Source organism: Danio rerio, chromosome 12 (assembly GCF_052040795.2).
Source record: "Danio rerio strain M-AB ecotype USA chromosome 12, GRCz13ab, whole genome shotgun sequence".
NCBI lineage: Eukaryota > Metazoa > Chordata > Actinopteri > Cypriniformes > Danionidae > Danio > Danio rerio.
In genome coordinates, this window is record NC_141032.1 from 48,923,128 (window position 1) to 48,947,290 (window position 24,163).

General features: G+C 39.7%; 1 protein-coding gene and 1 long non-coding RNA gene across 4 annotated transcripts in view; one reads left to right on the top strand and one right to left on the bottom strand.

Moving 5' to 3' along the window:
- The window catches only part of LOC108191778 (pancreatic secretory granule membrane major glycoprotein GP2), an 81,987-nt gene that overhangs the window by 55,592 nt on the left and 2,232 nt on the right, over window positions 1-24,163 (bottom strand). The window contains exons 4-18 of one of the 2 annotated variants that reach the window (XR_015504700.1): window positions 18,905-19,304; window positions 16,808-17,197; window positions 16,632-16,703; window positions 16,170-16,559; window positions 15,620-16,015; window positions 15,444-15,530; window positions 12,578-12,958; window positions 10,486-10,611; window positions 10,225-10,409; window positions 7,813-7,970; window positions 7,454-7,699; window positions 7,051-7,213; window positions 6,734-6,836; window positions 4,995-6,372; window positions 3,563-3,970 (exon numbers count right to left, since the gene is read on the bottom strand). The exons of the other annotated variant lie outside the window; for it this stretch is intronic. The gene's annotated coding sequence lies outside the window, so the exon portion shown is untranslated. Of the gene's footprint in view, window positions 1-3,562; window positions 3,971-4,994; window positions 6,373-6,733; window positions 6,837-7,050; window positions 7,214-7,453; window positions 7,700-7,812; window positions 7,971-10,224; window positions 10,410-10,485; window positions 10,612-12,577; window positions 12,959-15,443; window positions 15,531-15,619; window positions 16,016-16,169; window positions 16,560-16,631; window positions 16,704-16,807; window positions 17,198-18,904; window positions 19,305-24,163 lie in introns of those variants that run through there. 2 annotated transcript variants of the gene reach the window in all.
- On the top strand, window positions 1,996-23,204 carry LOC147834590 (uncharacterized). Of its 2 annotated transcripts, none has more exons than XR_015504744.1 (3): window positions 1,996-2,030; window positions 2,796-2,943; window positions 7,007-7,971. It is a non-coding gene; the product is annotated as an uncharacterized LOC147834590 (long non-coding RNA). The 2 variants fall into 2 exon arrangements; XR_015504745.1 differs by lacking the exons at window positions 1,996-2,030; window positions 7,007-7,971 and adding exons at window positions 22,894-22,936; window positions 23,067-23,204 and having other exon boundaries at window positions 2,851-2,943.

The following is a 24,163-nucleotide window of genomic DNA, read 5'->3' on the forward strand; positions in this document are numbered from 1 at the left end:
ACAAACACACTGATCGCATTTAAATACCAGCATTATGAAAAATAAACAAAACGATTGCAAGGCTTTTAAACTAGCTCTAACCTTTCTTTTATATCCTGCAATGAAGTAAGTGGCACCAAAAAACAGATAATGAAGTCATCTTAGTTCTGTTTCTCATTGTGAAATGATTAGCTTCAGCTGGTAAAGCTGCTGGAGAGCAAATGTTCACATTCTGTCTTCAGCAGCTGAATGTTTAAAGATGAACTACAGGTCTTGCAATCCTATTAGGCTACATTTATAATGCCAATATTTATGGTTAATTTCAATTTTGTGACTATCGAAAAAACTAAAAATGTCAGTAATTTTTTGTAAGGATTTTTATGATGACCCACTTTCATCATCTTTTAAGCGTGACTCGTATCCAATGTCTGCATTTACATTGAACACAGCAAACATGCATTTATTATGTAATAAAATTGCTGTCATAAATATTTTTTGCATAAATAAAATTCATGTATCTGTAATTATAAAAACAGAACATACTCGTAATTTTACGAGGGTACAATTCCAAAACCTGCGATTAGAACAGACACAGATACGACATTTTCTTTGTCTGTTTAAAAACAACTGATGAATTTACGATGATTGTGCTTTACAAGCACGAAATACAGTTTCACAATGGACACGATGACCTGATTACGAGTATGAATCAAAATGGTATTTCCTGGGTTTCTTATCCAAATTTTGCCAAACTTTTTTTAATAATTGTCTGCTGACACTGTGGTGAAAACCTCAGAAGCATGCCATGCCTAACAATGAGTGAATACCGCAAAACTCTGTGTTACATTATACCCCGCGTTACTTTGTGCCCGGCGCTCCCCTCGGCTAGTCTGTGAATAATATAGGACTAACTGCAGAATAAACAGCTAAAGTGTATGATGGCCAGTTCTCCTAATCTCTCAGAGAAGTCTGTCTAATTTCAGTTGAAACAATTTGTCAGAAAAAATACAGCCTGTGTATAGGCATAATTCTGACATATGATACATGTTTCATTTTCACTCCCTGCTAAAAAATCCAGCTTAAACCAGCATAGGCTGGTTTTAGAGGGGTTTTGGCCATTTCCAGGCTGGTTTCCAGCCATTTCAAGCCTGGTCATACCCTTCTAAAACCAGCCTGGTCAACCAGCTAAAACCAAGCTGTCTTTTTAGTCAGAAGTCTTAATTAAACTCTCTTTATTGGTAAATAAACTCTGTGCCACATGGCAACAGAGGTTGGTAGAAACAAATTACATTTACTTTGTTACATTTACTTCAGCGAATTGTTGGGTAACTCATACTTTTTTTATACATTTTTAGAGAAAACACTTAACTCTTACTTCACTTTAAGTACCTTTACTGTCAGCTGTTTATATCATTTGTTTGCAAATATTGCAAAGTGCTGCGTTGTGGAGGTTGTGTCATGAAAGGCTGCTATAAAGCACCTGTGTTGGAATGATGGCTGAAGACGTGTGGATTTATCAGATCAGATCACCTGCGTCCTCAAGTTCAGTCTGTTTTCACTCCAAGATGTCAAAAAGAATAGTTCTATAATGCAATGTAGCCTACCTACTTCTCAGCAGGTACTGCAGTTCAATTTGAATTTACTGCACAACTATTAGAAAAGTATGTTGTATATGAATATCAGTATGAATGGAACCCGGACATACACCCGCCATCTTGACATCATCACGAGACCTACCCGCGTCAATCGTGTCCCTTCACTCCCATTCATGAATTCTTTTACGGTGCATCATGGGATAGTGTAGCGTCCATCAGAGGCGCATATAGTGATTTTGTTCGGACCTTTCCAGTGAACTTTCATTTGTTTTTATAAATAAATTATTTTATTTTCTTACTATTTTCATTTTCGTCCAAATAAAATTATTAATAACCTTATAAAAGTATATAAGAAATGTTCACTTTTTGTTTTGAAATCAGTTTTACGCTGAGTGATGTCACTTCCTTTAGCTCCCGTCGCTCTCTTCAGAACGGATTTGGACTTGAGTGAGACAGGTATGATGTGAATGAGCTCTGTGATAAATGGTTAAAATATAGTCGATTGGGTTAAAATGTTTGTTCATATCAGTGGATGACATGTTTTGATGATGGATTGAGTCAAATAGTGTCCTTGTTGAGCATTATTTTTCAGTATAAAGAGAGTTTTGATGTTATGAGCTCTTATTGCCTTGGTTCAAGTTGCCGCCCGCGCCAATTTTACTAATGGCGGATTATATATCCTTTTTCTATCGACTTTGCTACTTAAATAAAGTAAAAAACGTGGATTATGTCTTTGAAATCGTCATGCAGTTAAAATTGTCAAGAGATATTGTTATATTATGTCCAGTTTGTGTCTTTGTAGTCATGTATTTTTGAGTTGTTAATCTGCTTTAGTGTTAAAGGAGACAGCGGTTCACTTTTCTCTTTTGCGACTCACAGAAACTGAGAGTGTGTCTGTTTGGTGTTTATCACTGTCCTGTCTTTAATAAACTGCAGGTATTGTAACAAAATAATAACCACTATACGATCCAATTAATGATGATAGACTGAAATAATTTTCTTTATGTTCAATGTATGAGATTATATGTAGAAATGTATAAAGGTTACTTATTAAGAATTGATATTATTTAATTGTGTATATTATTATTAATACCTTATGCAAGTTTGTGTGTATGTGATGTCTATTGTGTGTTTAAAGAGAACAAGAGAAACAAATTGTTTGATGTAAAAGGAGTTTATTGTTAAATAAGAACAGATTTTGACTTGAGTGAGACAAAAAAGAGAACCGAGAGTGTATCTGTGTGGTGTTTATCACTTTCCTGTCTTTAATAAACTGCAGACGTGATCCAGCAAAGCCAGTGGTGCCGGAAAATTCTTTGTGGTGAGGGACGAAGTCCGCTTCACGCACTTCAGAGACTCGCCGGAAATAGTAGGTCATCCTGGTACTACTGGCATACTGTTTTCCCAATACTATGAATTCAGACATACTACTCGGCTTGCATACTGTTTTTAGCATACTATATAGTTTGGAAGTATGCGATTTCAGATGCAGCTTAGTAGTCTTGAACACCTTGATTAGTTTAATCAGGTGTGTTTATTTTGGTTGGAGCAAAACTGTGCAGAACTGCGGGCCTCCAGGAATCCAGTTTGAGACCTATGCTGAACATTAAACTGACATCGCAACATGTACAAGAATTCCAGCTCAAACCTGACAAAACACATAGTAGTAAGTGCGAAATTATGCCTATTCGAACCATATTAATGGTCATTTAATAACTATGTGTACTTAAAACATGCTATAATACCAAATTTCACACTCGACAAGTGTTTTCCAGATACTTATTTACTGTAACTTTTAAGATTGTTACGTTTACTTGAGTAAAAATGTCCTCAAGTTCTTGTACTTTAACTTAAGAATAGATGTTGAATACTCTACCTACCTGTATGCGAGAAACAATTCAGAATTGGCTCACTTGTACCTTGAAGTGTAAATACAGCCTAGTGTGTGTGGATCAAGTAATTGTACGCTTCATGTTTATTTGAGACATTTGTAATGTGATCTTCTTTAAGTTGTTTATTTGCATGCATCTGTCATTTAGGAGGACGTTCTCTCACTCTCTGCACAGACAGATGGACAAATAATCACAGGTTTACAGCCAATGTACTTTCCATTTCCAAATTATTATTTTTTTTATATTTGTTACTGAGATATTTACAATGATCAGACGATAATAATGTTTTTTGGAAGTTATAGAGCTAAAGGAAACATAGAAAAGAAATGCCACTTTTGGTTTTACATTGGTTAAAACAGTGTTTCCTCTAGGATTTTTTCCAGCTGTGGCGGCAGGCCTTTTTTTTTTTTTTTTACACAGATTTACCAACTACCTGTGGCGTTACTTAAATGACAAATGCTGTGAGCGCAGTATTAGAAGTCAAGATCACATTTATGCAATAGCCTACAGCAGGGGTTTTCAAAGTGTGAGGCGCGCCTCCCCTGGGGGGCGCCAGAGCATGTCAGGGGAGGCGCGGGAAAAATATAATGTAATAAAAATATAATTATTAAGTTTAATTATTATATGTACTTTTTATTATATTTAAACGTTTATTATATGCCTGCTAATACAATGGGTCGGTTTCTGAGACCCACCCCGATTCAAAGCTGTAATGAAGTTCACGGCCCTTTGGCCGCCGGGAAGGAGGCGGAGAACCGAAGCAGTTTTAAAGTGATTTATTAATAACAGTGACGGCAGCTCCGTCTAAACCAAAACAAACGGACGGCAGATCCTCACGGAGACTGCCGTCAAACTGAAAGCAAAACTGAAAGCAAAATGTCTGGGTCCGGTCCTCTCTCGGCTTCCTCTGCCCTTGTTCCTCCTTTTATGATCCAGAGCTCCTTCCGTGGGATCTGAGGCAGGTGCGCACCGCAGGTGTATCCACTTACGCGGTGGCCTCACTCCGTTCCCACGGCGCTCGGCCACGCCCCCTCGCCACAAAAGCCTTCAAGTTCAGGGCTTAGGATTTTAGGATTAGGATTTACGTGGACAGGACCAGCTGATGAACCACGACCTTTATGTGTGGTTTGTCAAAATATTTTGGCTAATGACAGTATGAGACCCACTAAACTTCCACTGTTTTGACTGGGATGGACTGTTCTATTCATATTGAACCATCATCCTAGTTTTAAAAACGTTATATTAAAATACTTGTTATTACTCTGTAAATAATTGCACTTTCATGCAAATGATGATAAAAGTGAGTTAACAGTCTGACATCTGTCTGTGTCTTTATATATACTGTGTATATATATATATATATATATATATATATATATATATATATATGTATATATATAGGCTTATATATATGTGTGTGTGTGTGCGTGCGTGCGTGCGTGCGTGCGTGTTTGGGTGGAGGGGGGCGCCAATGGATAAGTTGTGTCAAAAGGGAGGCCCACTGTCTTAGACTTTGAAAAACCCTGGCCTACAGCATGCGGATCTCTTTGCTTGCGCCCCGATTTCCTCTGCTCGTGCAAAAAACTTCTTGCACGCCCCCTCAAATATAAGCCGCTTCAAGGGTGCGCAGATCTTCTTGTGCGCTCCTAAATAAACGCTGCTGAAGTGCAATTTAGTGCGTTTATGTAACGAGTATGTCTCCAGCAGTTATTAGATTTGCTAGGAATATTTATGAATGTATTTAATAGACCTACAAAGTGATATTGATGCGTCCTAAAGTAAAGTGAAAGGGCTATACGTCGTGTTTGCATGCCTCGCGCATCATGCACCTGTCCGTTAGCCAGTCAGTCTGTCAGCACATAACCTTAGAGTTAAACAAATGATGCACAGCACTACTACAGTTACAGAGAACTTTGCGCTGTTATAATTCATTCATCTTTTAATACGTTTTAATTCGATTATCACCCGCTATTAAAAAAAAAAAAAATGAGAAGCTGGAATGTAGCCATGTCTGGATGAATTTTGACGTGGCGCAAGAATGAATGTAGCGGAAACCATGGTTGAAACTTGAATCTTGTCTTTTATACTACATTAAAACTATTTTCTTAGTATGGAGTAATGCATATCTGTGTACTATAAAGTGTTGCCAACTAAAGTGCAAACAACTTTTTCTAAGTGAAATTGTTGCAAAAGAAAAAAGGCAAGTCAAGTCACTTTAATCATGGTCACTTTAATCAACAGATCAACCCTGGTTATTTAATCTCTGAACGTGTGATTGCATGATTTAATAGTTTTTTTTTACTAGCATATCTTCCTAAATAGGGGTGTCACAGTGGTGAAGTGGGTAGCACAATTGCCTCACAGCAAGAAGTTCACTGTTTTGAGCTTCAGCAAGGTCAGTTGGCATTTTTGTGTAGAGTTTGCTTGTTCTCTCTGTGTTCGCGTGGGTTTCCACAGGGTGCTCTGGTTTTCCCCACATGAGTCCAAAGATATGTGGGTATTGATGAATTGAATAAGCTAAATTGGCCGTATTGTATGAGTGTAAAACAAATGCTGGATGAGTTGGCGGTTCATCCCGCTGTGGCGACCCTTGATTAATAAAGGGACTAAGCTGAAAAGAAAATTAATGAATCCTCCTAAATAAATTAATAATTAACCTAGTGTATAAAATCAGTATAAAAATTGTCAAGTACATTTCAAGCCCTCATAAAACAATATTTATGAATTAAAAAATACAAAAACATGTTCCACTTCAAATAAATGAACCAAACTAAATGTTGCACTTTTGGTGTCAATGAACTAATAAAGGGTGAAGAAACTCATCAGAGGAATGAACAACACCACCAGAGAAGCACACAGACAAGAAGCCTCAGAAACCGTCACTTGGTCTGGGAGAAACTGAACATCTGTGAACAGAGAATATCAGTCAGTCTGATGAAATAAAAGATTATTTACAGCTGAATCAAACAGTAATTTGTTACATCTTTTGCATATTTGCACTTTGACTCCTAGAGTCTACTGAGAAGATTGAAAACTGTGATTATTAACCTTTGACATCAGAATCGTATTGCATTATTAACACTGATTCCCTTATTTGTTTTATATGTCATTGTGGGAAGAACTAGCTTTAATGTAACTAGCTACTGTTAGGAACTTTTTATGGGGGGGTTAATAGTAGTGTAATTACTTTAAGCTACTCATCGGTTATGCAGCTCCAGTTTCAGAACTGCTTCCCCAACACTGCATTCAGACATATGAAATGCTGACCTGTGTTTCCTCCAGACCACACTAGAGGACCCATAGATAGTGACGCACTGTCATGGAGATCCAGAGCCCTGCGCTCTCTCCGCTGCTCTCCAGAGTCACAGCTCTAGAAGAGAAAAGAGTCAAATCCAGCTGTGCAAATCCCTGATAAACATCACTGAACAAACACAAAACCAACAGGAGTGCACAAAATCCCCAGCAGAGGGCAGAACAAACATGTTTAACAGCCTTCATCATTAAACCTCAACACCATCATATCTCCCTGTCTGTGTTTAGTGCTGAAACATCAGTGGGAGATTCTGAAGACTTTTTAAACTCACCGTTGAGCATTGTTCACTGGACAGAAGGCAAAGGTGAACAGCACAGTGCAGGTAAAGCTTAGTGGAGTTTGCAGTGAAGATGAACATCCTGAAGGAGAAACGGCTGCTTGTGGAGACGCCGTTCTGCAGCAGCTTCACTGTGTCGTCCTCAGGATTGGGACACCTGACGAGATCAACAACCACAATCAACAAACCAAAATATTCCATCACATGCATTCAACTCAGAAGTGATTTCCAGTTAATCATTATACAAAAACTGGAATGTTGAATGTCTAAAACACTGAAAAGATACACATTTCAGAAGATTTCTAAAGTAACAAGGATTATTATTTATTCAGAAGTAGATATAAAAAACTTTAAAAATTAGACATTAAAAAAAAGAAAGGGAAACAGAGGATTTTACTCATCAATGATGAGGTCCCAGCGGAGACTGTAATCAGGGTCATTCACAGGTGTAGCCCAACACGTGTCCATCACCAAGGCAAACTGGCGGCTGTCGACCCCCTCAACACCAACCTCCACATGCATCTCCTGGTCCAGCTCTGCATCCACTCTACCAGTGAAGGGCTGAGTGAACTCTTCATCCACATACGGGACCATCCGCACCTGATAAACCCCTTCACCACTGGGGAGGACCTTGTGCACATTGCTGTTTAAAAAATATGTATAATGAACAACTACCGTGTGTAAAATTGTCTAATTTTGCGACTACACCGATAATAAAGCAGTCAAACTGAAAGCAGAATGAGTGTGTTGTGGCACCTCTGCAGTGGGTTGATCTCCATGTTCATGGAAAGTGTTTGTGTTTGAGGATAAACACAGCTGAAAGAAAGCTTCAGGATTCTCACTCTGCTGATGAGACCTTCTGTTCCCGGCGTCCCCACAATATAGTTACTGTAGATGAAGTGGCTGCCGTTGGCCTGCAGACAACAAAGAGACATTTTATTTTTTTTATTCAATTGAATTGAGTATTATATTTTGGAGAATAACATCAGTCGTCAAGTGAAGTGGTGGAGAATGTGGGCAAAAGTGTCATGTTGGTAGCATGCTGTTCTCCACTCTTCATCACTGAATGAAAGACTTTCAGTTTTCTAGGCAAGTCTTTTGGGGCCTTTTCTATTATTTGGCAACTTTTCATGAAAGTTATTGACCTGCCTGGAGACTACACAGATGGTCAGATTTGTTAAATAAAAATAGGTTGTTTTTTTTCCGTCACTATAAATGATTTGATCTTAGAAAACAATGTACACCCAAAGTGGAGTCACTGCTGTTTGCTTATCTGAAAATAATGGCACACCTTAATAAGCGTTCAAAGATGCGGCTTGCGGGAATAGATCCCGATATTTGCCAATAAATAGATGCTTGAACATTTTGAGTTTACTTGCTTCATTCCCGCATTAAATTTACTTCACCATAGATGCACATTCGCAGACATATCTGCCTAGTGACTCCAGATCCGTTGCCAAATGGCTGACAGGGATTTTATTGAGAGAGTAGCTGTGCTTTAGGAATGTTGAAAATGGCATAGATTTATTTGGTGCCATGTCTGAGTCTATCAGATCCTTCAGAGGTGTACCAGCTCTGTGAGTTCATCAACTCCTCCAGAAGCTACGCCTGGATTATGGCCACTTTCAGTGGTAACTCTGACTGAGCTGGTCCCAGTTTAATGAGCTGTTTTACTCTCAGCACACCAGCTGCTGGCGCTACGTCATAATCACACCCCTAATATAGCAAGGTCCTGATTGTTTAACGTGGTGTGAATGTCTCTCAAAGTTCAGGATTTTCAACTTAAGCGATTCGTGCAAATTACAAATTACTTGGCATTCGCTCAATTCATGTCATTTGCACTGCTTCATTTGCACAAACAGCATCCCAGGATGTCTAATAGCATCTTTGCATTGACTTAAAATGTAAATCACCTGGGGCCTCATGTATCAACGCTGCGTACGCACAAAAACTTTGCGTACGACAGGTTTCACGCTCAGAATCGCTCACGTTTGGATTTACTAACAATGAACTGAACTTGGGAATGTGCGCAGGTTCACAGCAGCTTTCTGGCTGGCGTACGCACATTTTTTGTGCGTGTCTGTTTTATTTCCATTGGCGACTCCTAGAGGCAGTTGTGTTAAATTCCTCTCTACAAAGTGTCTGAGCCTTGCAATGGCAGCTGTATGAGACGGGTTCATCTAGTAGGTATGTAAGATTTCCATACCATACAGTTGACCAGCTAAACATTAAAGCACAATTTGCAGCGGTCGCCTGTTTTCCCAATGTAATCTGAGCTATCTACTGCACGCACATTGCTATAAAGACCCTATCTGAAGATGAATTTGCATGCGTGAATCAGAAACATTTCCATTCAATAAATGTGCAAATAAAATATGATGCACAGACTTATTGATGATTCCTACTTGTCTTTCTCGTGATAAATAGTGGGCAAAATCTGATATGTAGCAGGGGAAAAAGAATTCATCAGACGCTGGATTCGAGCCGAGTTCATGCTCGAACGTGTCAGTACATGATAACATGCGTCTTATGAGGTGCACCACTGAGACTGCTAAGGGTACTGCAACAATTTAAAGATATAAACCACACTATTTCGTTTTTAAATGCACTCAGTGCGATGTTCAGACCCAACTGTGTTAACCGCATCAGCTAAACTCTCCCAGTCTATTTTTTTCTTTTGTTGTTAATTCCGGAGAACAAACTTGCAAATAACACCGCTTTTCTCCGGTCTACCTCCGAAACAGCACCTCCAATTCACATTCTGTTCAAAGTTTCTCTTTTTGCTTGATTTTGCCATTGCTTTTTCATTGGGTTTTGCCATTAGCATAGTCATTAGCATATTCATACGGGGGAGGAGGCAGGGGGGGTTTGTGCTCGTGCATGTTGCGCTCAGTTTCACGTTCATTCGGATGTACAAAAGAATATGCGTGAGATTCGGCGTACGCAGTGTTTCATACATCTGAATTTTTTTCTGCGTACGCACATTTACAGCTTTGTGCGTACGCAATGTTTTAGTATGATTTCCACGCAAGTCTTCGTACATGAGGCCCCTGGACTTGATGCTTTATCCGTGTCTGGTGTTAAAGTACCATTAGAATGAACATTGTTGAAGCGTTCAACAGGCCAGTATTATAAAATCAGATTTATCCGGCAGGTAGTTGATCGTACCACAAGATTTGTGCCACAGATGTGTTGATCGTTGTCGAAGTTAAACTCCACTCTGCCGTTCTGGACGGTTCCTCTGCAGCTGGGGTCATTGAGGTGTAAGTGCTCAGCTGAAAAACCAGCTTCAAAAAGCTGACAGCGAGACACAGACATGGAGCCAGAGCTGCTCTCACAGGTCTCATTGAAATCTGAGAGAAAAACATGATCATTAATGACACAAAAACACCTTTTATTTCACATTTGACTGTAGAATCACACACTAACCAAAGGAGTCTTGAGCTGCTCGCTGTTTTTGGTGGCCTTTGTTACATAAACAGCCATAAACACCATTTTTCATCCCACATCTTTCCTCTTTGGTGCAGTTGAGTTCAGAACAGGGGTTTCTGTCATCTAGACAAACATGTTGTTAGCGTTAATATGTTTCTGATCATTGTGCCACAAAAATAAAGCCAACCACTGTTGGGCAATCTACTTGAAAAATGTAGTGAGCTAAGCTATTATCTACTTAAAATGTTGCGTAGCTACACTAAAAGCTACCCTCTGGGAAATGAAGAAAGCTAAGCCAAAAGCTACTTGGCAAAAGTAGCCTAGCCACATCTAAGCTATTTTTGCAATTTTTATTTTTAAATCAAAGCAACTTAAATCCAAGTCAAATATTTACATGTTAAATTTACATTTAGTCATTTAGCAGATGCTTATTTCCAAAGTGACTTACAAATGAGGACAAGGAAGCAATTTACACAATATAAGAGCAACAATGAATAAGTGCTATAGGCAAGTTTCAGGTGTGTAAAGTGAATTTTTAATATTTTTTTTTTCTGTAATACAGTTAGCGGTGGAGCCAGAGAGGCAATTGCAGATTAGGAAGGGAAGTGGAGACTAAATAGTTGAGTGTTTAGTCGTTTCTTGAAGACGGCGAGTGACTCTGCTGTTCTGATGCAGTCAGGGAGTTCATTCCACCAACTGGGCAGATTGAATGCGAGAGTTTTTACAACTCTTCATTAATAAATTACACTACATAGTAACTATCATTAACTAATAGTAATCATAGTATACTTTAGCGTTTACCATAGTAAACTAAACAGAACTCTTCCTCAGTCATCTTTCCAGCAAGAACATTTCTCGTGTTAGCCTAATTGTTTGTCGATGTCACCGACCATAGCGAAAGGTAGCAGTAACGCACCAAACAGTTTGTTATCGACCAACGAAAAACACGAAGACTCATTCTCTCTCATATGGATTTACTTCCATCCCCTAGACACCAGCCTCACAGCTCTGAATGTCGGTGCTGTCACTTATTGATCCATGATCTGCTAATGTAGCTTGTGTGTACGCTACTTGACAAAAACTTTGCTACTGAAAAGCCATTTGATTTAGAAAGTAGAAACGCTACTGCCACGCTCCTGAGAAATGTGGCAAGCTAGTAGCGTCACTACTTGTAGCTACGCTACTGTCCAACACTAAAACTCACCCCTTATTTTTTTTATGATTTTAACTGTAATATAATAAAGAACACCTTTTGTAAAGTTGCTTTGTAACAAATATACAGTTGAAGTCAGAATTATTAGCCACCCCTGAATTATTAGACTGCTTGTTTATTTTTTCATCAATTTCTGTTTAACGAAGAGAAGATTTTTTCAACACATTTCTAAACATAATATTTTAGTAACTCATCGCTAATAGCTGATTTATTTTATCTTTGTCATGATGACTATAAATAATATTTTACTAGATATTTTTCAAGACACTTCTATACAGCTTAAAGTGACATTTAAAGGCTTCACTAGGGTAGTTAGTTTAGGCAGATAATTAGGCAGGTTATTGTATAATGATGGTTTGTTCTGTACACATTTGAAAACAAATATAGCTTAAAGGGGCTTATAATCTTGTCGCTAAAATGGTTAAAAAAAATTTTAAACTGCTTTTATTCTAGCCAAAATAAAACAAATAAGACTTTCTAGAAAAGAAAAAATATTATCAGACATACTGTGAAAATTTTTTTGCTCTGTTAAACTTCGTTTGAAAAATATTTTGAAAAGAAGAAAAAATTCAAAGGGGGGCTAATAATTCTGACTTCAACTGTAATTGTGAAAAGCGCAAAACAAAAAAACTAATGAATTTACATTTAGTTAAAATGTTTTGTTTTTTACTTTACTTTTACAAAAGTCTTTAACAGATTCTGATACTCAAAGCACTTTAATTTAATCAATAATCGAAACTGTGCTACAGCATATTACATTACCAGATATTGTATAGCTAGTGTTAAACCTCACATCTAGAAACACAAATAAATGTTAGACAGAAAGCCATCATCTCTAACATAAACAGAAGGCAGAGTTAAATGTGTGTCCAGTACCTGCACAGTATGCTAAATTGCAGGTGGTCGGCCTCACAAACTCATAGACATAAAAACCTCCAGGACAGGCTTTGACTTGAATGGAATTGGACTGGAAATAGCAGCAGTTGTTTCTCCAGTGTCCGCAGACATCTCTAGTGACCACTCCATCCTCAAGTGTTGGATGTCCTCCGCTCAGCCACAGTGGAGCATTAGTGCCGCAGCTCAACTCATCAACACATGTGTCTGGCATCTGAACACTCTGACCATTAATGAAGAGACGGTACCAGCCGCTCCAGCTCACCGCACTGTCACACATTAACTGAGAGGAGTGTTGATTGCTGGTGGCTCTCCATGGCTCATCCAGGTTCAAGTAGTTGTAGCAGGGGTCAACAGGGGGATCTGTTGGAAGCATATTCATCGGTTATAGTAGTTTTGGTATGTGTAATCACATGACGGAGCACTGAACAGACAACATTAAATTTCAGGCTCGTTAATTAGGACAGCAAAACTGATTATTTAATATTTAAAATTTTATTGATCACCTACAAAGCCCTGAATGGCTTAGGTTCCCAGTATTTGAGGGAGCTCCCGCTGTATTACAACCCCTCATGTCAACTATGCTCAATTAATTTTGGACAATTGATTAATTCTATCAAAATCAACTGTATGCAATTAATAAGACGATGTCATATCTGGCACCTAAACTCTGGAACAGACTTCTTAGCCCAATTTGGGTGTCAGACCAACACAATCTCACTGCAATTCGTAACTTTTTGATTTAGTGGCTAATTCGTATGAATTCGTACGATCAAATTCGTACTATTTTGTATGATTTGCTCATCCCTCAATGACAGTTGGGTTTAGGGGTGGGGTTAGGTGCCACGCCTCCTTTCTAAAATTGTACAATTTCGTAAGACTGAACTCGTACGAATTCGTACAAATTAGCCACTAATCTGACAAAATGTAAAATACTTACGTTTTCTCGTGAGATCAGGCTGGTCAGACACACACTGTCAGTTTAAAACTAGACTTAAGACACATATCTTTGCATTAGCATACTCATAAAACAGATATGCATAACTCTTGGAATCCAAATCCTCTAAAGCAGGGGTGCTCAATCCTGTTCCTAGAGATCTACCTTCCTGCAGATTTTAGTTGCTACCCATATCAAACACACCTGCCTGTAATTATCAAGTGGTGTTCAGGTCCAAATTAATTGGTTCAGGTGTGTTTGATATGGATAGCTGATGAAATCTGCAGGAAGGTAGATCTCCAGGAACAGGATTGAGCACCCCTGCAATAAAAGATAGTTAGGCTGCATTTATTATTATGGCCACCGGAGCAGGGAACACTTATCTACACTTATGTTAGTGTTTTTCTCCTCATCTCAAACTCTACATACATCAACTTGTGGAGCTGTGCATCAGTGAGTTTTCTCCTGGTGTTTCAGCTTTCAGCAGTGACATTAAGGCCGTACTCACACTAGGTACAGTTGCCTCGAACCGGGCCAAAGCATGCTTGTCCCACCTCCCGTCTCCCCCGACGGCCCGCACTCACACCACAAACGGGTTTCGGCAAACTTACGTCATTGCTGCTGCTCTGTTCAGTGAGAAGCGCTCTCTCACTCAGCACTGTGGAGATTTCTCTAGTTATATTGTTTCAGTCGTTTGATATGCCGTCAAATATTTCAGCCAAACAGTGCTTAGGGATGCGGGGACACGCAGTCAGATATTTCGCCGTACAGATCCGCCACTTTTGGTGCTCATAAACAATCATAAAGCTCCCGTGCTGCAGGAATGAGGAGGTCTGCTGAAGGCGCGCAGCTGTCGTGAAGTGAGGAGTTTGTGTCTTTAATAAACTACGGCAGTTTGCGTTCACTGAACAGTAAAAATGATTAATAAATCTATATGAAACAGTCCCTTAAAAGTCACGTCTCGCTTTCAGTTTCGCGCTTTGGCGCTCACGCACAAGCGTACCACACCAAAGCCCAAGTGAACTGCAATCAGGCCCACCTCTTCCAACCGGGCCAGGGCCGGCCAAGTGAACCGTGCTTGAGCCCGATTCAGCGCACTCACACTTCTCAAACGATCCGGGAAACGGGCCTGGGCACGGTACGGATGGCATAGTGTGAGTAGGCCCTTATATTACACTGTACTGACTTAATTGAAGTATATATTTAACCTAACTTATAACATTCTACAACTTTCTCCCGACTGCATCTCTGGAGCTCAGCCACAGTGATCTTTGGGTTCTACTTTACTTCTCTCACCAAGGCTTTTCTTCCCTGATAGCTCGGTTTGGCTGGACGACCAGCTATAGAAAGAGATCTGAACATCCCAAATGTCTTCCATTTAAGTAATATGGAGGCCGCTGTGATCTTAGAAACCTTAAATGCAGCAGAATGTTTTCATAACCATGGCCAGATCTGTGCCTTGCCACAGTTGTCTCTGAGCTCTCCAGGCGTTTCCTTTGACCTCATGATTCTCATCTGCTTTAACATGCATTGTGAGCTGTAAGGTCTTATATAGACAGGTGTGTGGCTTTCCTAATCAAGTCCAATCAGTGTAATCAAAGACAGCTGGACTCAAATAAAGATTTAGGACCATCTTAAGGATGATCAGAAGAAATGGACAGCACCTGAGTTAACAGCAAAGGGTCTGAATACTTAGCATATGATATTTTTCTTTGATAATAATTCAATTTCAGCAAAATGTCAACAATTCTGTGTTTTTCTGCCAATATGGGGTGCTGTGTGTACATTCAGGGAAACAAAATTAACTAAAATTATTTTACCAAATGGCTGCAATATAGCAGGGGGGAGAAGCTACTAAATGCAATGTATTGTTCTACACCATAATGTTATAAGAAAGAAGGAAAGATTTACCAGTGGTTGGTGGAGTAATGAAGTCTATGGATGTGATTGGCTGGGTTGTTGTCACGGCTGTGCTGGACTGGTTTGCAGCTTTTGGTACTGAGAACATTTTTGTATCATTATAAGATATTTTCAAACAAAATCCAGAAAAAAATACAAGACCGAAGTGCACATGAATAAATACTCACCAACACAGTAAGCTGCGCAAAATAATGGCTCTTTAAACTCATACACATAATAATCTCCAGGACAGGCTTTGACTCTTACAGGGGAGGATGTGTAAGTACAGCAGCCTCTCCATCCATGAGCACAAACATGACGGAGGACCACTCCATCTTCCAGCTGAGGGTGGGATTCATTGAGCCACAGTGGGTAATAAGTACCACACATGCCTTCATATACACATGATTCTGGCATTTGAGAACTCTGACTGTTGTAGAACAGCCTGTACCAGCCATTCCACTCAGTATAATCACATCTATAGTTACTTAAGTTACTATAGTAAGAGTTATCAGTGGATCTCCAAGGTTCATCCAGGCTGGTGTAGTTGTAGCAGGGGTCGACACTTGGGGTAGGGAAAGATACTATTGTAGAAGAAAAAGAAAAGCAGAAATACTAAAGATTTTCAAATATAAGATCATGGATGATGTTTATAAGATTTGAATTGGTAGGTGTCAAATTAATTTCCATACAACAAACTGACAAAGCATGTCAGACACTGTGTAAAGATGAATATACCTGCACAATAGCTTGGACCTGGGATTGAAAGTGGAGGCCTGGTAAACTTGTAGACATAATAATCTCCGGGACAAGCTTTGACTTGGATTGAATTGGATCTGTAGCGACTGCTCAGATCATTACGGCAGCCGTAAACTTCACGAGTAACAACTCCATCTTCTAGTCGAGGATGAGATCCATGAAGCCACAAGGCAGTAAATCCTCCACATGACATATAAGTGGCACACCAGTCCGGCACCTGAGCACTCAATCCATTAAGGTAGAGTCTGTACCAGCCGTCCCATTCATGATCGTTATCAAATCCATTTACATCATTATACATAGGCAAGTAATTGCTTGTGCTTCTCCAGTAGTCGTTGAGTATGTTGTAGTTATTGCACGGGTCATAATCTGTGTTAGTGAGAGATCATCAGATCAAAACTGGCACCTTTATTTACATAATTGTGTGTGTACACTACTTACTGAAGGTGATTGTGGATCCAGTTATTAAATCTGGACTTGCAGTAGAAACCACCTGTGAGATAGTGCTGACATCTGATTAAATAACAAAATAAACAAATAAAGGTTACTGGATATTTTATAATCATTACTGATATCATAATAAATGCTTGAAGGACTTGTGGAAGAATGAACAGTACCTATGCAGTATCCTGAACACCCGATTTGTGGACTCTCAAGTTCATAGACATAATAATTTCCTGGACACGCTTTCACTCTGATGGGGATTGACTTGTACTCACAGCAGCCGCTCCAGTAAGAACTAGCACAGACTTCTCTGATCACCACTCCATCCTCTATCTGAGGGTGAGGACCATCAAGTGCCAGATTTATGTATGTGTTACAGCTGAATCCATTAATACAGGTCTCTGGCATCCTGATGTCCAATCCATTGTAGAAAAGCCTGTACCAGCCACTCCAGGAGGAAAAATAGTCACAAATGTAATCTCCACTTTCATTGGTGGCTCTCCAGGGGCGATCCAGAGACTCATAGTTGTTGCAGGGGTCACTGCTGATGCTTTGGAAAACAACTGTCATGGAGTTTTTAAAAAAAGTAATGATTAAATACTGTACATACATGGAAGATAGTAGAATAGTGCAACCTAACACAAAATAATGTGTATTTATTATGATTTGGAGTAATTAAATTTTATTTAGTGGTGACAAAAGCCCATTACATTACAGTTCAGCAAAATAAGAGGTCTCATCTATCATTAAACTTAATTACTTTAAGTGCTCTCCATGATCAAGCATTTTAAGGTAAAGAATTCATTTTAAACTTAAAAGCACTGTGTTATGATAATTCAGCATGGTCATATACAGTGTGCATTAAGTGTTAAAGGGTTTAAAGTTGTGAGCGTTAAGTGAATGAATATACAGTTGACACCAGAAGTTTACATGCACTGTTTAAAAAGGCACATAACCATATTTAAAAAGTCAAATGTTGATGTGACAAAAATTTTTCTCTTTTAGGTAAGTAAGGATTGTCAAGGGTTGTTTCTTAATAGCAGAATGAGAGAGATTTTGTTTGAGAAATTGTTATAACTTTTCTTGAAAGTCAAGTTTACATACAATAAGATTATTCTGCATCTGAAAAAAGCTCAGATGATGGTGTCAAGGTTTTGGAGGTTTCTGATTGGCTAATTGACAACATTTGAGTTAATTGGAGGCACAACTGTAGAATAGTGTTGAAGGAAAAGTTCAAACACACTGCTTCCTTGTGTGACAACATGGGAAAATCAACAAGCCAGAATCAACAACAAAGCCAGATTACAATTAGCTAAATCACACTAGTACTAATGTTTGGAGGCATGTCCTGTGCTCTGATGGAGCTAAGATTGAACTGTTTGGCCATAATGAGCAGTGTTAGATTTGGAGGACAAAGAGGAAAGCGCACAAGCCTAGGAACACCATCCCAACTGTGAAGTATGGGGGCGGCAGCATCATGTTGTGGGGCTGTTTTGCTGCAGGAGGGACTGGTCCACTTCACAGCATAGATGGCATCATGAAGAAAGAACATTATGGAGAAATACTGAAGCAACATCTCAAGACATCAGCCAGGAAATTACAACTTGGCCACAAATGGGTCTTCCAGACAGACCATGACCCTAAGCATACTGCCAAATTAATGAAAATGTGCGTTAAGGAGAACAGAGTAAATGTTTTGGAGTGGCCATCACAAAGCCCTGAACTCAATCCTATAGAAAATTTTTGGGCAGAGTTGAAAAAGCTTGTGCGAGCAAAGCAAATCTCAGTTCTCCAATTCTGTCAGGAGGAATGGGCCAAAATTCGTGCAAACTATTGTCAGTAGCTGGTGGAAGGAGACCCAAAACATTTGACCAAAGTTATACAGTTTAAAAGCAAAGCTGAAAAATACCAAGGAAATGTGTGTAAACTTTTAACTGTCTAAAAGTTAATGAAAAACTCTCTGACTCTCTAATTATTAAAAAGTCGCTCATTATTCCGGCATTTAGCAAATGTAAATCATTTAGGTAATCCTAACGGACCTAAACTAGTAAACAATTTTGTATGATTTACCATCAGACATTTTTTTAATGGTTATTTTTCTTTTTTTAGAGTGTATGTAAACTTCTGGTTTCAACTGTGGTTTCAACTGGGGACCTCTGCTGAATTATTACAGGATTACAGACAACTGGTTTTATATTCAATTAATCAGACTAATAACAATAAATAAATATATAAATCAAATAATCATCACAAAAAGTTGAGAATTGCACCTGCACAGTATGAAGGTGAGGGGATCGACAGATCTGGCTTGACGAGTTCATAGACGTAATAATCTCCTGGACAGGCTTTGACTTGGATGGACGTGGATCTGTATTTTGTACAATTATTAGACCAAAAATCTCCTCCTAAAACATCACGGGTCACCACTCCATCCTCAAGTGTTGGATGAGAACCGTTCAGATACAGTCCAGTGTGCCCCCCCACAGCCCATATAACTCGCGCACCACTCAGACATCTGGGCACTTTGTTCACTCAGATACAGCCGATACCAGCCACTCCATTCAACCATGGTGTCATTATGGTAATAGTAGTACCTTTGTCTCATATCTCGCCAGTATTCATCCAGAGTGGTATATTCATCACATGGATCAAAGCTGGAAGTAGTATATACTGGACAATCAAGAGAAAAAAACATGAATGTTATACAGTGTTTTGCTAAACACCTCTGTATGATAGAGTGTGATGTGTCTAACAGTAATTCGCATTTATTCATTCAGTCATTTAGCACAGTGGTTCTCAAAGTGGGGGTCGGGACCCCCTGGGGGGTCGCGGGACAATGAGAGGGGTCACTTGGTTATTTCCAAAAATCTAATAAATTTGAATAAACGTTTTAAATTACCATTGTTTATCCATAACTTACAGAATATAAAAATAGTTACCATACATAAAAGTGCAACATCCAAACAAAAAGCCATCAGCCTTTCATTTTTTCCCCATTGAATTGCAACCCCTGGGATTTTTACATTAGCTTAACGACAGAGCAATAGCGTCACTTGCAGCAGATTGATTTTACGGCACTAGATAAACTTTCGGACACCTTTACGCAACTTATGTACATTTAAAATAAATACAGACAAGACTGAATTAGTCTCCAAAATTAAACCAAGAAAAGACTTGTGATGTTACTTAAATATTGTGCCCACCAGTCTCATTAGGTAAAGTTAATATTAAATAATAATAAAAATATATATATACTTGTTAGTCTGTTGCACTTTTTTTGTTGTCAATATGCTTGTGTTTATAGGCGTATTGGTTTGGGTGAGCAGTTGCGTGCAACATTTACATGATTATAACCACTTTAGAAAATAGTGGGGGTCGCCATTCATTGGCATTGTTATTTTGGGGGTCTCGGGGTTGAAAAGTTTGACAACCCCTGATTTAGCAGATGCTTTTGTCTAAAGTGTTATCCCAGTTGTGCTATTTTTTGGTATTTATCTTCAGGAAATCACTGAAGGCATATATTATGTTATCATAATGATCGAATGTGGCATTAAGATTGTAACTATACTGTTTACACCGTGGCCTTATTCATCAATGTAAACACACCAAAAACAACATTAACATTATAGCAGACACTGTAAAAAGCTCATTCCCAGCAACTAGACATTTCTAACAAGGTATTTGAGAGACATTAGGTGACAGAATATTTTGGGACTGCTGTACAGGAGTTATGATTATAGATTACAGATAGCGAAATCTAGCTGTTTTTATTTTAGTGGGTTTTTTTGCGTTTTTTTTTTTTTAAAGCATGACTGTAAAACACAACCCGGGCTCATTGTGGAAACGTAGCCCCGCGGACGTTTCTGCAGACCGCAATTTACGTCCCGGGAGGTACGTATTCGAGCGGTTTTTGTTTTCGCGGATCCGCGAGAGGCCGCTGTGAGCGCTTTTTCGCGTCTTGGGCGCCTCTCGGGAGCGCGCGCCGTTCGCGCCTGCGCCGTTCTTGCGCGAAAAGCCGCCGGATCGGCCGACTCGGCCGCCCTCCTCTTCCTCCTTCTCCTCCTCCTTCCCTAAACCCGAGCGACGGTTCGCAAAAGCCGTCCAGAAAAAAAAAAAAAAAGCAAAAACCCTCGTCTTCGATTTCGACCGCGTCTTCGGATCCTGCCGCGTTGTCGCCCTTATTTTTTTCGGATTCCGTTTTTTGTCTTACCTGATTTCCAGAACCTGCTGTTCCCCTGACTCGATCCCGGTCGTCGTCCACCGCGGCCGGCTCTTCCTCCTCCTCGTCCGGGGCCTCCGCTCCACCGACGCAACGCTGTGAGCTAAGCGGACAAACTGATTGCATCGGGAAAGCACTCCACTCGGAGGCGAGCCATCGGCCGGCTAGCGCGAAGAGAAGGGGCAAAGCGGCGCCACACCGCCCCGCAGCGTTCGCTCGAAAAAAAACAAATGCGGCCTTTACGTACCTCCGGCCACGTAAATCGCGGTCTCCAGAAACGTCCGCGGGGCTATGTTTCCAGAATGAGCCTGGGTTGGTAAAACATGAACGCGGTTCTGATTGCATTAAAACATCTTCTGGTTTGTTGTAAAAATTCATAATAATGACAAAAAAAATTAAATTTGTGGATATCCTTACTTCCGGGTACAGCTATCCTGCCGTTGTGACTGGTGTATTCTGGGAAATTTTATGACCCCTTGGTTTCTAATGTGTGATCCTGAAAAATCTCTGTTGCAAAGGCTATCCGCCCTTTCCCCTTAGCCCTAAGCCTTAAAGCTAAAGAGAATTACGTGAACATGCAAAACAGGGGAAGGGGAAGGGCTAAGGGGTAGAATTGGGATTGGGCCTTACTCTGCATCAGTACTTTTAACGCAGTGCTTTGACTCAACCTGCAGTCCTTGTGTTTATTTTTGTCTTGTCTACAAAGATTGGATAAGTCGATTAATCAGTTCCATGATTCAATCAAAACACATATAGAAAAACTGCATCAGATAGACTGACCAACCTAAAGACACAGATGCTTTATAAATCCAGCAAACATGTACAGTGTAAAGCTTTCACAGTGTTTTGTCCTGTAGGTCACACAGATTTCACTCCACATGTAAACACATCAGCCTGTTTTCTTGCAGATTTGGGTAAACTATCCAATAAATGTAAATATGGATAAAATAAAGTTTAACAAATCGCCTTTAAAACCATTTTTTATGTGCATTTGAAAGTATTTTTGCATACACTGCATGTTACTGTAAATTACAATGTCATTTTCTGCCTGTCTACTATCATTATTTCTGGTCTGTTTTGTTTGTGAAGCAAGTGTTACCGCTGTCAATCATAGAGCATGCCATCTGAGACTCCGCCCACTTCACAGGTTGTGAAATTAACTCAGTGTTCACATGCATTTATACTTCTGCATTCTTCAGGTTTCAGACAGAACATGTCTTGCATGCAGTATTTTCACTTTAACCTTACCTCTTTAAAGTCTTACAGGCTTACATTTTACAGGCTGGTTTCAAAAGCATCCTTTTTGATTACTAGAAGTTCAGTTAATAACTAAAAGTAAGTACCAGTCATCAGAGCCGGACTGCCCATAGGGAGCAGCGGTGGCTTGATGTACAATCTGGCCTGCCACTGTAAATCTAGCCTGCCCTCCTCTTTTCACTCACTGATCACTGCATTCTTCCAGGGACAGTTCAAATAAACAAGAAATTAATTTTGCTTTATATATAAAAGCATTAATATTTCAAGAACTGTTTACTGCGTGCTCACTTTCGAGGAATTCTAAAACCTTTGTGCGTTTTATTTGCCTGTTATACATTATTCATTCATTCATTTTCTTGTCGGCTTAGTCCCTTTATTAATCCGGGGTCACCACAGCGGAATGAACCGCCAACTTATCCAGCAAGTTTTTACGCAGCGGATGCTCTTCCAGCCACAACCCATCTCTAGGAAACATCCACACACATTCACACACACTATGGACAATTTAGCCTACCCAATTCACCTGTACCGCATGTCTTTGGACAGTGGGGGAAACCGGAGCACCCGGAGGAAACCCCTGCGAAGGCAGGGAGTACATGCAAACTCCACACAGAAACACCAACTGAGCCGAGGTTCGAACCAGCGACCGTCTTGCTGTGAGGCGACAGCACTACCTACTGCGCCACTGCCTCGCCCTGTTATACATTTAAAAATGTCATTTACTGTGTTCTCAATCAGGTGGAATGGATTGTAAACGATCAAACTCATTTTTTGTTTCCACAGTATGAACTGCTTCCCTCTGGTAGAAGATATAGAGTCCCAAAGTGTAGGTTAAACCGCTATAAGAAATCCTTTGTACCTTTGTCAGTGGGTTTAGTTAATAAGAGTACATCTTAATTAGCACTATAAATTTTGTAAGTGTTGTATTTTCTATTGTTTTTTATTGCTTGTTTTAGTGAGTGTCTGCAGCAATATGGCGATTGTAACGACGGGGTGGAGTGACAGATACAACAGAAGGTAAGATCCAATATGCAGGTTTATTCAGCGTCAGGCAAGCAGTGGTCATACAGGTGTAAACAGGTATGTGTAGGCAAATCCAGAATCGTCGTCAATATAACATGTAATAGGTCTAAAGGCAGGCGGCTAAGCAGGATAACAAGGAATGCAAGGCTAGGGTCTAAACACGGAGAAAACAAGACAAGGAGAAATGCGTTGTAATGTCACACTGGGAAAACAAGACTCGGCAAACTGGAAGGGTTAAAGAGTGGCTCATGAATGGTGTGATATCAGTCTGTGACAAGGTTCAGCTGGTGATTGCAATCAGGATAGATGAATGAGCAGGCGTGCGTGTCTGGGAGCAGTGCATGTATGAATGTGTAGTCCTGGGGAATGCGGAAATGTAGTCCTGAGAGTTCGTGTGAGAACCAGCGATCTCTGGAAAGCGATCGCTGGTTGTGTGACAGCGATGCCCATAACAAATCTCCTGTCAAGGACAATAAAGTTTTTAATACTTTTTACTACTACTATTTATCTTGTAAAGTGTTATATCTATTCTTATTATATCCTATATATATCCTTAATATTTACATTTTGTCATATGTAAAGATATTTGCCTATTGCTCTCTTGTGCGTTGTTACGACTGAAGTTTATTTATTTTTTTTATTATTGCGGATTGTACACCTTTTTCTTTTGTCCCGCCTCCTTGCTGTTTTTCTGATGTCTTATAGGCTCCCACACCGGCGTGATTCCCTGCTCTGATTGGCTGCTGGTCTACGAGGCCTGTATAAAAGGGAGCTTCCGGCAGGAATCGGAGAGCTCATTTCTGCTGCGTTCGGTGTTTGGAGTGGAGCTCCTGGGTTTCCCTCACCCCTTCGGCCGACGACCAACAATAATCAATTTTGTATTGATGACCATCCTATGCTTGAATATTTATTGAGAGTTTGAGTGTGTAGGGGTGACCTGCCTATTTATTTGATTACTTTTGACTTTGTTTATATTAGGGAGTCAGGTAAGATTCTTGTATGTTTCTTTAAATAGTAATAGGTAATTTAG